The sequence below is a fragment of the Hibiscus syriacus genome, unplaced genomic scaffold (genome assembly GCF_006381635.1).
Source record: "Hibiscus syriacus cultivar Baekdansim isolate YM2019G1 unplaced genomic scaffold, ASM638163v2 tig00002237_pilon, whole genome shotgun sequence".
Taxonomy (NCBI): Eukaryota; Viridiplantae; Streptophyta; class Magnoliopsida; order Malvales; family Malvaceae; genus Hibiscus; species Hibiscus syriacus.
In genome coordinates, this window is record NW_024061918.1 from 3,008,479 (window position 1) to 3,024,642 (window position 16,164).

Consider the following 16,164-nt stretch of genomic DNA (forward strand, 5'->3'; position numbering starts at 1 on the left):
TTCTAGATATAGAGTGGTTGTGTGGTTTTCGACGAAATTTCCTAATTTTTCAGTTCTTTTAGATTGCCTTGTTGGTAACCCAAAGTTGGCTAATTCAAGTAATTTGTCCATGAAGATAAATCTCTCAACGGTCTCGTAGTTTCCCCCACCCCTGGGTTTCTTCAAAATTAATGTGGATGGGGTAGTGACAAGTGATTGGAATAGCAATGGAATTGGAGGTATCCTTATAAATGAATAGAGCAAGATTATGGGTTCATTTTCGGCATCTATTGGTCCATGTCCGCCTATCTTAGCTGAGTTGAAGGTTATTCAAGCTAGTTTAGCTTTGTTTGTGGAATCAGAATGGTGCGGTAGGGGTATGTTAATGATAGAGTTTGATTCTGCAATTGCAGTGAAATGGATTAAGACTTCGGAAGTGTGTCCTACCGTGTTTTCACAACTAGTTAAGAAAATTGTCAGTGTTGTATTAGAACATAGTGTTATTATAAGGTGTGTAAAAAGGGTTGTGAATTGGGAGGCTGACAGTTTGGCTAAGTCGTGTATAGGGTAATTGTTTAGTAATTTTTGTTTGGATGATGTGTTTGTAGGGTCGGTTGAGGTTAAGTTGGTGGGTGATGTTTGTAACAGCCTGTTGTTGTATGAGGTGTAATTTCTTTTTGGAATAATATTTGAGGCGTTCTTTTCCTCCTTCCAATGTCCGATGAGGTACTTTTGTACAACGGCGGGTATGAAGGGGGTTTTTAACGATGTCTTGTTTCTTATCAAAAAAAAGAGTTAGTATTAAATTAAATTACTAACATACATACAAGATAAACCTTATTTATATCGTATAACCTACACTTTTTTCAATTTTATTGAATGCTTAGTAATGTATCATGTTGCCCGATGTTCCCAAATGATGTTTACATAGGCGATAGACTTGATGCTGCAAAGTCTTTCAGGTTTGGTTTTATCAATTTCTCTGACTTAGAGGCTGAATCCTAATTTATCATCTTTAGTTGTGTACATTTGTGCATGTGTAGTAGTAGAAGGCTATAAAAGGGAATATACTTTATCAGTTTCTATTAAACTTATTGGACGCTAGTATGATTTCTTGAAAAGGAAGTCTTCTGAAGGACAATCTAGTTTTTGTTCTTTCAGTTTTCAATGTCTTTCGTTATCCAATTCTAAAATTACCTGCATCTCTTTCCTTATCCTTGCTACTATCTGCCCTAAATAAAGTATAAAACCCACAATCCTCTTTGATACATCTATTTATCCATCATTTGGAGAGTATTATCAAATTATAGTATTTTTATTGGCAGCTATTTTTTTCGAACTAGAGCTGCAATCTGTTTTCCCTTCTTTTACTCATTTGAGCCTTTAAATTCCCATCTTTACCTCCATTGTAGGTCCTGTTTCCCAAGGCAGTCCCATTAGGTATATAAGCTTTAATAATCCTTTTTTTTTCTTGCTAAAGGTACTGCTCATGGTATGTAGTTCCTGCCCCCTTTTACTGAGCTTTGCCGTACTTGTTCTATATACATCTATTATTTATATAGATGTGCATTTTAGTTTGGCCTTAATAAACCAGCCATGTAGAGATTGTTAGTAACTTAATTAAACCTGACAGGAAACATTCTTTTTATCCAGTTCAATGACAATAGACCTTGACTTGAATTCCGTAATAAGTGATATGTTCTATTATAATGTTGTAGGCAACTATCCTCTAACTTAGCGGCACCGGAGCCATGGTCTTCATTGGAGTGGCTTGTTGAAAAAGTGCAGGATAAGATTATATCGAGTACTTTGAGATGATTTATCGTGAAGGGTGCAAATTAATCAAGGTGACATACGTAAGTTTTTCAAAGTAGCTTAACATTTATACTCAGAAAATAGGCAAAAAGAGAAGCTCTTTACATTTGAATAGTACCTAATGCAGGCATTGCTTTGAGTGCATTGAGAAAGATGAGACCATTGCAGCTCATATTGTTGGGGGAGTTGATGCATTTATAAAGGCATCTCAAGGTTGGCCGCTACCAAAATCTCCGTTGAAACTGTTATCTGTCAAGAGCTCAGATCATCATTCAGAGCGAATTTCATTGAGCTTGCTATGCAAGGTTCAGGTAGGTTGCATTTAATTATTATTTATTTCAAATGCGGTCTGAAGATTCTAGTGCCTTCAGAATGCATGTTTCCCTTGAAGTGTAAACATTCCCTTAAAACCAGACTCTAGCTCGAAAACATGTAGTCATATACAACAATTGATTTTTGGGAGGGTAGAACATCGAATGGTGAACTCCAATTTGTTTGTGATTTTGGCTCAGTTGCTTTTTTCCTTTAATGTGTACTGGTCATCTGTTTTTCTAGTTCGAGGCACGGAAAAGCATTTAACAATGGTCCCATTTATCATATAGGATGGGAAAAGATTTTCAGCTTCCCTGTTTCTGTTTTTGCTCATTATCAATATTATGAATATCGTATTTAATTGTTTTTATTTTTCTTTTTCCTTGATTTGATTTGTTAGGAAATGGCTAATTCCATGGACATGAACATTCGTCAAAATTTATCGGCCTTTGTGGATGCTGTTGAAAAGTTACTATTGGAACAAATGCATTTACAGCTTCGGTCTGATGATGCCTCCGATGAAGGACTGTATGGAACCTGTTATACAGGCTTCGTTATTTCAAATGTCAATATCGTATATAATCCTCAAAATCTGCCGAATCCATTCTCCGGAAATCATCAGACATGATATTGCCAGGATCAAACCCTTGCACATGGTACAAGTGAGCAACATCTCTGGAGAATGGTTTGCTATCTTTCTATCTCTAGTTTTTGCAGTCTACTGGAATTTCAATGACAGAGATCAGTCATGTAGAATAACGAGAATTCGATTATGGAAATTGATTTGCTTATTATGGACAATGATCTTGTGAATGGAAAATCAACATTCTGCATCCAAAATGGTATATGCTATTATTTCTCGAAACAACCCAGGTGAAACAAAAATGAATCATTTTGGTGGTAATTTATCAGTTTAGTCCCTTCATTATTAAATGAGTTAATATAGATCCCCTTATAAAGTTGGTTTAATTTTGTACCCCTGCTATTAATTGAATTTAGTTCATATATTAATAAAAAATCAAATGAGGTCGTCTTTTTTTTGCAAATTCTTTTGCATTTTGTATAAACTATTTTAAAACTCATAACAACTCATGTAACAATTAAGCCTTTTCCTTCTGTTAGTACTTGTGTACCGAACGTGACATGATACTCAACTGAGCAAATGTAAAAGGAAATGCAATGTTGTACGGCCCAATCAAAGCTACAAAGGGATGATTGCTTTAGATCATTAATATGGAGTAATTCTTCAAAATTTTCTTAATCTGATATCTATTCGAATCATTATAAATATTATATTTTTTTAGTTTACTTCTGATATTTTCATTATAAGAAAAAATTATTAAATTTTCTTATTTCTATTATTGAAAATAAAATTTTACTTTTAAGTGACCAAAACAGGACCTTAGAATGATAGAGAGAAAATAAAATTGCATGAAATATTTATTTTTCTTGTTTTTATTAGAGGATGTTTTAAGTAATATTAATAATTTTATAATAATTAATATTTTTAAAAAAATTAAATTAATGAAATTATGTAACTCCGATTCATATTATCAAACATGTGTACTTGCACTATATCGGCTAGACATGATTAGGGAACTAAAATTATATGATATGATTACTAAGATGATTATTATATTTTCATGCAACCATAAAGATGAACAAAATGCTACCGATTGAAAATTGATAAAAATGTACATTTCCATACTAATTTGTGGAGGATAACTTACATGACTAATCTTATTGCAGTTTTCAACAATATGATCGCAGTAGTAATGTTTTTACAATAAAAAGGGAAACTACATGAAGAGATTGGCTATTTCCTCCTTGTATTGAGCCACAACTCGGTCTCTTCGGATTTTCATGGTTGGGGTCAATAAGCCACTCTCGATCTACAAACCAAAAACATGTATAAATACATATGTCCAACATAAAACATGCAGAATCACGTAATGGCAGAGCATGCGTGTTACCGTAAAAGGCTCATCCACAACGAGGATCGGTCCGACTTGAAATGAACACTCAGAGGTCCTGCATAAAAGAATAGTCAGACAACAGCCTTCCCACTCATTGCTCCAAGCAACTGAACCTTTTGTAATAACAAGATACTTTAGATGTTCTGAAGGGTATTGAAACAAATCCAATACCATGGAACAAGAAACGAGTCCCATACTACTCGGAGTCGGAGTGTGTATCCGGATACATATATGTTCAACATAAGTATAATCAATTTTCTTTTTGTTCTAATTTTTATTATATATTTCGAGAATCATATCCCATAGTCATCTCCAATAATGTGTTGAGCACGCGTATCAGACACAGGTACTTGAGGGAAAACGAAGGGTTCGACTTTGGAGTAACAGAGAGTGAACACATAGCACTAGCAACTTTCAGTTTATATTTCCTGAAACCCTAAATTTCATGTAACCGATTATTACCACTTCCTCAATTCGTCATATAGCATGCTTGTAATTTTGTCCTTGCTAAGATCGACAGCGTCTGAATCTACAATAGATGCATTTTTTGCTGCCAGGAGTGCTTCATCTTTGTTCGGGACAACAATAGCGCCAAGGCGTCTTTGATCCTGGAAGATGTCAATCAACAATGAAAGGATAGAAATCAAATCAAAAGTTGGAAGCAATGCATGTACAGCTTCAATCTCTAGAGGTGTTAGACTTGCCTGGCCGATGACAACAATTTGCTGAATAAGAGCACTCCTCATGGCAGCTTCTTCTATCTCTAAAGGTTCAACATTTTCACCTATTTTCTCCGAGGAAAATCATTTTGGTTAATTAAGGTACAATATTAAATGTGTGCTTAACAGAGTTTATTAAAAGAAAAGGCTTCAAAGAATGGTTGCATCATCAAAGTTCAACTTTGAAAACTCTGACCATAAAATTTTCGCGACGACCAAGAGAAAGAGAGTGTTATCTCTCGATCCTACAATCTCCACCTCTATTGCTTCGACTCTTTATTTTTCTTGCAATACATGTATCCGACGCATATCTGGACATTGGTAGTGTGATATAGTCCTTCAAAGACCCTCAAACTACAAGAAATCATGAGAAAATTGAACATACCAGCCTTGGACACATACCAATGTCCAACACATCCAAGTCCAAGGAACCTTAATCTCCACAAAAAGCACCATAGTCGAACCAAACGAACTAAGTGTAGGTGTCTCTTATTGTAGGAATTATAGAGATGATTTGTTATCATTCCTATAAAGATATGATTTGTTACCATTCCTATAGAGATATGATTTGTTACCATTCCTATAGAGATATGATTTTGTAAATAGATTTCTACAATCCCTTATTTTAAGGGATCATATCCTATGATTAGTATTTTTCCTTTCTTAGAGTTTCCTACTTTAGAGAGAGCTTTTGTATATAAATATGTAATCTATCATATTGAAAAGAATAAGAAATTACAGAGAATTACTCTGATTTCTACATGGTATCAGCTTAGGTTACGGTTTCTTTCCAACCTAGATGATGTCCACAACTTCTTCTCCTACTCCGGATATCACTTCAAATCCAAAAAAATTTTCTGGTTCTGCTGCTCAATCAGAAAGTAATCTGGTCATGAAAGAACCAGAAGGTAAACATCATGCTACAATTTTTTTCTCCTCCCAGTCGTCCCCTAATTGGATCCTCGATTCTGGTGCTACGGATCATATGACTGGTAATAAGGATTTGTTTTGCAATTTTTTTCCAAACTTTGGTAAAGCTGTCAAAATTGCTGATGGTTCTTTGTGCAAAATAGGACATGGCACTGTTATTCTCAATGACCAGATTGTACTTAAAAATGTCCTCTTCGTACCACAAATCTGGCTTGCAATCTCGTTTCCGTTAGTAAACTTTCCACCGACTTGCACTACTATGCAATTTTTAATGATATTGATTGTACTTTGCAGGCACTGAACTCGAAGAAGATGATTGATAAGGCCAGCTTGCATAATGGTCTCTACATTCTTCCTACCTCTACTAAAACCGAAATCTCGAAATCTTTTAGGTCATCCTAGTTTTCACTATCTTGCAAAAGTTTTGGCACTATCTTGCATAATGGTCTCTACATTCAAAAATGTTATGGCACTATCGTTTAGGTCATCCTAGTTTTCACTATCTTGCAAAAGTTTTTCCTGCTCTATTCATTCATAAAAGGCCAAATTTTTTTTCTTGCAAAGTTTGCTCTCTTGCCAAACACACTAAATCAACTTATTCTCCTTCTACATATAAGACTTCTCACCCTTTTTCTTTGATCCACAGTGATATTTGGGGTCTTTCTCGGGTGAAGAATGCTGATAATTGTAAGTGGTTTATCACTTTCATTGATGATCACAGTAGGATAACTTAGACTTATTTGCTAAAAGATAAATCTGAAATTGCAGGTGTTTTTACCCAATTTTATAACATGGTTTTCACTCAATTTGGGTCTAAAATTCAGCTCTTTAAATCTGATAATGGCAGTGAATTTTTTGCTAAGTCTTTGCGTGCGTTTTTCAGGGAAAAGAGCATAGTTCATATTAGTTCTTGTGTTGGCACCCCACGACAAAACAGTATTGCCGAAAGAAAAAATAGACACCTTGAAGTTACTCGTTCTCTTCTATTTACCACTAATGTTCCAAAATATTTGTGGGGGGAAGCCTTATTAACTGCCACATATTTAATCAATCGAATGCCTAGTAAGGTTTTACAAATTTCAAACACCTCAATCTATATTTTTGCAATACTTTCCCCATTTTAAACCTATCTCCTCCATTCTTCCACTTAAAATATTTGATTGTACTGTTTTTATCCAAAACATTGCTCCTAATAAGTCCAAGTTAGATCCTAAATCATTAAAGTGTGTACTGGTTGGGTATTCTTCACTTAAGAAGGATTATAAATGCTATCATCCTCCTTCAAAACGATTTTTTACCACTATGGATATAACATTTTATGAGCAGGATCTCTATTTCACTCAGGCTGAAATTCATGGGGAGACATGAAAGGATTTTCAGCCACATCAGGTATCTCCTCCTACTCTTCATTCTCAACCTTCAGAATTGTCACCAATTTTGTCCTTACCTACAGATTTGTCACCTGTAACTACTCCCATTGATCCACCAGTAGTACCTATCACTACTTCACCCATACCCACTTTAAATTCCCTTCCTGAAAATACACCTACTCCCATTCAAAATATTCCACAAACACCACCAATCAAACAGCTCCGTATTTATACAAGGAAAAGAAAATATATTCCTGAGGCTGTTTTGCAATCTGATACTTGTCGAGAATTGGATTTGGGTCCAGCTGCCGAAATAGAAGAAGAAATCAGTAAGTCCACTTCCCCTACTCTAGATGGCTTCCCTATTGCTATTAGAAAAGGGGTTAGACAGTGCACCAAGCATCCTATTGAAAAATTTGTTGATTATAATTCATTGATGCCGTCTTTTCAAGCATTTACAGCAAACTTGGATAAAAAACAGGTTCCCACAAGCATAGCTGAAGCTCTAAAGGATTCAAAATGGAGAAGGGCTGTTGAAGAGGAAATTTGTGCACTGGAGAAAAATACTACTTGGACTGTTACGGACCTTCCTCAAGGAAAAAAGACTGTTGGCTGTAAATGAATCTTTACTGTAAAGTATAACTCAAATGGTAGCATCCAACGATACAAAGCGAGACTAGTGGCCAGAGGCTTTACACAAACATATGGGATAGAATTCACACAAACTTTTGCACCTGTGGCGAAGCTGAATACTGTTCGAGTACTCCTAAGTTTGGCTGTAAATTGCGATTGGAAATTACACCAACTTGATGTAAAAAACGCTTTTCTTAATGGCAAGCTAGAAGAAGAAGTCTATATGAAGTTGCCACCTGGCTTAAAGCCTGTTGAAGGAAGTAACAAGGTGTGCAAGCTCAACAAGTCTCTATACGGGTTAAAAAATCACCCAGAGCTTGGTTCGAGAGGTTCACTAAAGTCATCCTAAAAAACGGCTACAAGCAATCCCTCGCCGATCACACTCTTTTCATCAAGGTAACTTCTACAAATAAGAAAGCTATCCTTATTGTGTACGTGGACGACATAATTCTTACCGGAGATGATGAAGAAGAGATTTGCAATTTGAAGAAGTTAAATAAGGAATTCGAAACCAAGGACTTGGGAAAGCTAAGGTATTTCCTAGGAATGGAGGTGGCAAGGTTAAAAGAAGGACTTGTGATCAACCAAAGAAAATATGTACTTGATTTACTCAAAGAAATTTCTTGGTTGTAAGCCGATTGATACACCAATGGAGGCAAGCTTGAAATTTAACAAAGAAGATGGGTGGTCCTTGGTAGACAAAGAGAAATTTCAAAGATTAGTTGGGAAACTAATTTATTTATCCTTGACAAGGCCAGATATAGCATTTCCTGTAAATGTGATAAGTCAACACATGACTAATCCTACTGAAGAGCAGATGGCAGCAGCAAATAGAATTCTCAAGTACTTGAAGAAAACTCCAGGACACGGTTTAATGTTTAAGAAGACACAAGACAGAACTGTTTAATCTTTACAGATTCTAGTTGGGCCGGAGACCTTACTGAAAGGAGATCTACTAGTGGCTACTGCACCTTTGTTTGGGGAAACCTTACAACTTGGAGAAGTAAGAAACAATCTGTCGTTTCAAGTAGTGCTGAAGCTGAATTTAGAGCACTGACATTGGGAATATGCGAAGGAATTGGCTACTTAAACTACTGAAAGAATTTGTCACTAATCAAGAGGATCACTTTGAAGTTTTGTGTGATAATCAATATGCTATTCAAATTGCCAAGAACCCAGTTCAACATGATCGGACAAAGCATGTTGAGATTGATAGGCATTTTATTGCTGATCAAGTTAACAAAAAGACAGCCACACTTTCATACATTCCTTCAGAAGAACAAGTTGCAGACATTCTTACTAAGGCTTTGCCAAAGCCTGTTTTCAATAAATTCCTATTCAAGCTGGGATTATACAATGTATATTCTCCAGTTTGAGGGGGAGTGTAGGAATTATAGAGATGATTTGTTACCATTCCTATAAAGATATGATTTGTTACCATTCTTATAGAGATATGATTTGTTACCATTCCTATAGAGATATGATTTTGTAAATAGATTTCTACAATCCCTTATTTTAAGGGATCATATCCTAGGATTATTATTTTTCCTTTCTTAGAGTTTCTTACTTTAGAGAGAGCTTTTGTATATAAATATGTAATCTATCATATTGAAAAGAATAAGAAATTACAGAGAATTACTTTGATTTCTACACTTATCAAGCTAGGGATTGTCAAAATACCCGAACCCAACGGATCCCGACCCGATAGGGGCGTTTTTTTTTAATTTTCGGGGCTCGGGGTGGGACGAGTTATGCAGTAAAATATTTCGGGCCAGGTTTAAGGTGAAAAATCACCCCGACCCCATTTATATTATATATATATATATATATAATTAATATTTTAAGAATTTTATTTTTTATATTATTAAAATATATTATTTAATAATTAAAAATACAAAAATATTATAAAATATATTATTTTAAAATATTAATATATTTGGATCTGGTCGGATCGGGGTCAGGGTTTTAGTCTAAAAATCAGGACAGGTTCGGGGCGAGGTCAGGTTTTACATATATGTTTTTGGGTCAGGTTCGGGGCGGCCAAAAACCCGGCCCGGACCGTGCCCATCCCTATTATCACGTATGACAGATATTGATAATGGCAAATTCTAAGTGACATTTATATTATTTTAATTATATTAAAGGTAGAAATTCGGAACGAGAATGAAGCCCTAAGTAAACTATGGAACATAACTCAAAATTATAACTCGAAACTACAGTTATACGGAAGAGAAAAATATGGTCTCACAATTAAAAAAGTTAGAGAAGAGTGCATACGTCCATATGTTCAGCAGCTAAAACATCACTAGTATGAAGATTGCACTATTAGAGCTATGTGTTTAAGAGGCTTTAAAATATACCGGAAGAAAGAACAATAGTGTCCTTGGCACGTCCTTCGAAAACCACCACACCTCCACATCGTCGACTTCGCCCTACTGAATGATGAGGAGCAATCCAACCTAGATCACCAGTGTCTAGCCAACCATCTTCGTCTATGGCTTGCCTCGTAGCCAATGGATTCTAGTTCAAACAATGACCGGAAAATGTAATTTAAGATGCCACAAATCATCAATTGCATGTAATATGACATTGGTAAACAACTAAAGTTTAATCCTGAATTCCTAAAAGAATAAAACTACTATACATTTATACTCTCATAATTCCTACTTAAACTGACAAACTATTCCAACAAAACAAATACCGAAAATATCTTTTCTTTGAAATAATATTGGTGTTTCCTAAATGAAAAAAAAATAGAAATTATCAAATTATACGTGTTTAAATCTATTCTTGGATTCATTTGTTTGTTTTATTTTCTCTACACAACTGAAAACAGTAAAAATATCGACTTCTTAATTACTAGCATTGAATCCTACACAAGCCTGAAATAGTATGAGCCAAAAACCACGTAGATTCTGCTTCTTCAGTTAAGTAACCTTCCACCCTAACAAAAGTGAAAATTTTCCTACTGCCCAAATTCCAAAAGAATAGCTTATGACACAAGGCATTTTCTATAATGCAAGATCAATTCTAAACATTTTTGTAGGTTAATACACATTTGGTGCACGAAGAAAATAAATTCATGATCGAGTAATTCACCTTTGTTAACTGCAGAACTCACTAACTCCTTTAGTCAAAGGAGTGACACGGCCAAAAAAATAAAAGGCCACTAGGAGTTAGACATGTGGAGCATTGCTATCGCAAGATTTATGTCACATCAGCCGTTAAACTAATGGAGATATTCTAAGGTACAAACGTTTTAACTGAAGCAAAGTTTTGAGTACCCAATTGTGACTTGTTAAACTTCAGGTATCAAATTAAACATTTGAGCAGAGTTCAGGTGATTGGATGCTAAATATGTTTCCTGATTCTCTTTATAAAAACAAATAACTAAAGGTTACAAGCTCAGACTGCTTGTTGTAAGAACTGCACAATACATGAACACATGACAATATTTTTTATAAGCTTATCTTAACATAATGTTACCTTGTAGTAACCTTTCATCACTGCCGGGCCCCTAACCTTGATAATACCCTTGGAACCAGGTGGGAGGATTTCATCGGTTTCGGGATCTACAATTTTGTATTCTGTGAGAGGAATTGGATGCCCAACAGAACCAAGAACCTTCAAAAGTAAAACATGAGAGATTTTCATATAGCAGAACACTCTTTCTCGAGTTCGGTACAATTTAGACCAAAGAAAGTACATGAATAAATCAGATGACATGAAGAAAAAAGAAAGAAAGAAAGAAAATATAGCATAAAAAACAAAACAGTAAATCCCATTAGATACACTTTCATGCAAAAGGATTAAGATAATGACATATTAGTAAGTGCGTTCAATTTTTTTTTTTTATAATGTTTTCATGTATTTGAAAGGCTTCTGTTGGGCTACATCTCCATATTCATGTCTGGGTATGCATCAGGCACTTGTACTTCAAGAAAAATTAGGAGCTGGACCAACATAGATTGCCGGTATACAACTATTAGTTCTCTTATTGAGAATTTCTTCACATTTCTGATGAGAAGTCAATGCACTACAACAGGTACACGGAAGAGAGAGAGCAGTTTCAGATAAAAGTTATAACAGAAAGAGATATAGGTATCTTACATTATAGGAAGGTCGTCGACCAGCAATGCAGGGGGCTGTTTCTGTTAAACCATATCCGTTTTCTACTTCTAGACCAATTGCCTGCATGCATGTGACTCCATGAAATAAGAGATAATGACTACTAATCTTTTAATTTAAATACCAAGAACTTGTCACATCTAACCTCGTAAAACTTTTCAATATGTGTCGGCAAACTTCCACCTCCGCTTTTGGCAGTCTAGAGGATGATTAAAAAAGAGAATAGATAAAATCCAGAACAGAAACATGAGAAATGTTGAACAAAGTAAAATAAAAGTTACATAGCAACAGGGATCTTTGCACGTAAAAGACCAAATGATAATCAGTCCTTCCATTTTCCCCTCCGTAAATATTTTTTTAATTGGAATACACTAAGGTGGCGTTTGGTTCGCTAAAATGTTTCTGAGGGAATTGGAATATGTGAAGGAATTGGAATCTATCAAGAATTGAAATCTGAAACTTGTTTGGTTGACAGGAAATTGAATTGGAATCAATTCTATATTCTGTTTGGTTCGCAGACATGTAAGATGAATTTAATTTCAGTAATGTAAAATGACAGAATTACCCTTTTTATTTTTTTGCTTTATTTTAATTTGTTTTATAACTTACATGTAGCAATATATTATAAAAAATTAACAAATATTAAATTTTTATTTTATTGATTGATTATTCATTTCAATAAATTATAAAAATCATACTAATAAACATCATAAGTTAAAATCATCGCAATTAGGGATGGCCATGGGTCGGGTTTTTGGTCCACCCAACCCAAGAACAAGGGAACCTCCACCCGAGACCCGACCCGACCAAAATAAAGTTTCACCCGACCCAACCCGACCCGATACAAAATAATAAAAAAATTATTTTTATTCAATAAAAACGACTTAATTGAAAAAAATTATATATATAGGGGTATTATTGTAATTATTCCTAAACCCTAAACTCAACCCGAACCCGACCCGAATATCACACTTAAAAAACCTGACCCGACCCGAATATCAAACTTAAAAAACCCGACCCAAAACCGAATTTTAAAAAAAAAATGACCCGATCCAGAAATTTTTTGAAAAAAAACCCGACCCGAACTCGAAAATTTTTAAAAAAAAATCCTACCAGATCTCAATTTTGTTTTAAAAATCCGACCCGAATACCAAAAGATTGATGAGGGTAGTATGGTCAAATTTCACATTCCCTCCAAAGGATTTCAATTTCATCATGTTATGGATGAAATTTACTTTCCCTCATTTGATGGAATTGGATTCCAATTCCCCCTTTGAAAACTTGAACCAAACATGGGAAAGTGATAGAATTGGATTCCAATTCCCCCTAATTCCAAGAGATTCCATCGAACCAAACGTTACCCAAGTTTCTCAGACTAATATGTGTGTCAAATAAGGGCATATATAGACCGCTGGTATGTTCAATTTTGTGCATCTTTTTCCGTGTATTTGAAGGGTCGTTGGAGGGTAACATACCCATACCCTTACCCAGAAATTTGTCAAACACAAATATTGGACACAGGTGTTTTAAGAAAAAGAAGAGTTTGAGGCAGCATAATAATTCATACAGATTCTTAATGGATGATAAAGACATTTAACTTTAACAGCTGGATTGCGAAAACTTAAAAAACCAGTTTATCCAGCAAATAGATCAAACCTTTTGTATTCCAATAGCAGAGCGGATTTTTGCATAGACAAACTTCCTAGCTAATGCATGCAGTGGCCACAATAATGCAGCAATCACTCTAGCCCATAAGTAATCTAACATGGCACCAACATATGAAGGTTCCTTCGTATTGCTTGTTAGGCATAGTCCCTGTTAATCAAATAAAAGCAAAGGGGGAAAATTGAGATGAAACAAATAACTTATTAACAAAATTAAAGAAAAGGGAAAAATGGGGTTGAATCAAGTAACTAATTAGGGAACGTTAACATCATGTTTAATAGCACTGAACTCATTATATGTCACATCCAATACATGGGGCAACTAGACAATAGCTAAATTACTTGGACTCCAAGGGTATGTGTTGGATGTAGAGCTGTGACCAATATGGGTATCCATAGGCTCCTAGACTAGTCACCATATGCTACAAAAAACTTCATCAGCATAGTTAATTCTGAAATGGAAACAGAATTGTCAATCGATTTCCAGGATAAACGGAACTGTGTTTGTTGGTGTAGTACCCGGACAAAGCTATAGGTCAGTGGTAAATGTGATAAAACACTGAAAACAGAAAATGTGAACAAATAAGACAGAGACTGTAAATCAAACAACGATCCTCCGTCTGCAGAGCCTTGCTTAAAGAGAAGTCCACTATAATATTCTCAATACGAGACATGTTACGTCCACCTAACTCCACACTAGTTGTAGGCACTCCCGTACAATATTATCCTAGCTATTCTTTTTGTTAAATAATGATGCACACAATGTTTCTTAACAAACTGATTAGTGCAAAAAATAAAATGAAGCTCATTAACCTAACTCAAAAATACAAAGGTTGTTCGTATTAAGATGTTGCCACCCTTATAGAAGAGTAGTCTAGAGAGAAATAAAATCTTCTCTACTGATCCTTGAATACGTCCATAATTTGCACCAAGAGTGGCAAGAATCTTCAAGATATTCATTAAAAAACTAAAGATTTTGTCCCTTAAAAGTTTCCAAGTGGTATATGAAAAGTAACAGCTGCAGCAAGATAAGCTTTCAAGTTTTCAAGGATTCTCCAATTATTCTCAGCATGTATATCTCTAAAAATTCTCACCAAATATGGTGGAATCCTCTAAATAAATCGCACATTAAACCGAATAAAATGTGCCAATAAAATAACCTTCAAAAACGGTAGCAGCACAACCCAGAGCAGTGCTAGACATCAGTGGGCGTTGCCCCTAGACACTGGTGAGAAAAAATTAGCATACATAGGTTTTGCACCAACAGTGGGAACTCTGATTGTAGATGTTGAACCTGATAAAACAGATTCATTTTCTATTTTTCTGTATTAAAATCTACAAGAATGAGTCTTTAAATAGACTCCAGTACAAAAAGGTTTACTCTTGAAAAAGAGTCCTATAACTATATCCTTTTAAACTAAGGATAAGGATAATTTAAACTAATTAGATTTATCTACTGGAAATAACAAACTCTAACAATCTTTTTTGATAAAAAGGAAGGCCTCATTAAAAACCCCTTCATCGCCGTCAAGCAACACGAGTGGCTCAACGGACATTGGAAGGAGGAAAAGAGTGCCTCAAAATTTTATTACATAAATCCAAGTACAAGATGAATACAATACCACCAAACAACCTTGACTACTGCCTCAACAATGAGCTACAATAAACTACAGAAGCATAGCAATTACCAAGCCGAACTCATAAAAACTATATCCTAAAGACAATCGACCAACCGCAAGCAAAACACAATTATCAAAAATGACCAAAGTTCCCCAAATACAACAAACTCAATGCAACAAAAATACCCCAACCAATTAGCATGCCCCCAACTTAGCAAATTCATCCGCTTCCCAGTTCGCTGCTCTCAACAATTGCCTAACAATAACACCTTTATCAACCACAATCGAGGCGATATCTAACTATGGACAAGAACAACGGCATGGTGGAAGCAGGATTCTTGATCCAATCCACAGCCACAACACTATTAGATTCTAAAATAAGTCCTTGATTCACCGACATCCCCAATTCCAAGAAAAGCAACAACCCTCACTTAATTGCCAACGGTTCTACCAGAATAGGAGGGTCAGAACCAACTCTCTTAGAGAAAGATCCCAACACCACATCTTTCTCATCTCTAAGCAACCCTCCGATGCCACCTTTCAACCACATTCTATCCATAGCACCATCCACGTTCACTTTAACAAACCCAATTGGAGGCAGAGACCAGCTCACCAAATTTGAAGGGATCCTATCAGGATTCGAAACACGATCAACTAATGATGGATCCCCCACTAGGCTATCAAAAGAAATCAGCACTTTTGGAAATTTTGAGGTAAACAATGTTGCTGCTCTATACCTCGAGAGAGGATAACAATGCAAAATCCAACTTCCTTTTGTTAAATATGATCTCATTCCTCATCTTCCAAATTGATCACAAAACGACTCTTGGTATGAACCCACAAATGGTTAATCAAGACACAAGGTCAAACCAACCGGAAATCAGTGTTACATGACACTCAGGAATAACAAAAGAGACCTCCCAAAGCCGCAAAAAGCTCACCATAAACCCCAAGACACTTTACACGAAACAAACAAATGAAAGCAGTTTCTTGAGCCAACCCGCAAAAAGGACAAGATG

At 35.4% G+C, this 16,164-nt stretch overlaps 1 pseudogene; it reads right to left on the bottom strand.

Annotated features, from left to right (window-relative positions):
- Positions 1 to 3,796: 3,796 nt before the first annotated feature.
- Positions 3,797 to 16,164, bottom strand: part of LOC120142104 — a 48,784-nt pseudogene continuing 36,416 nt past the window's right edge.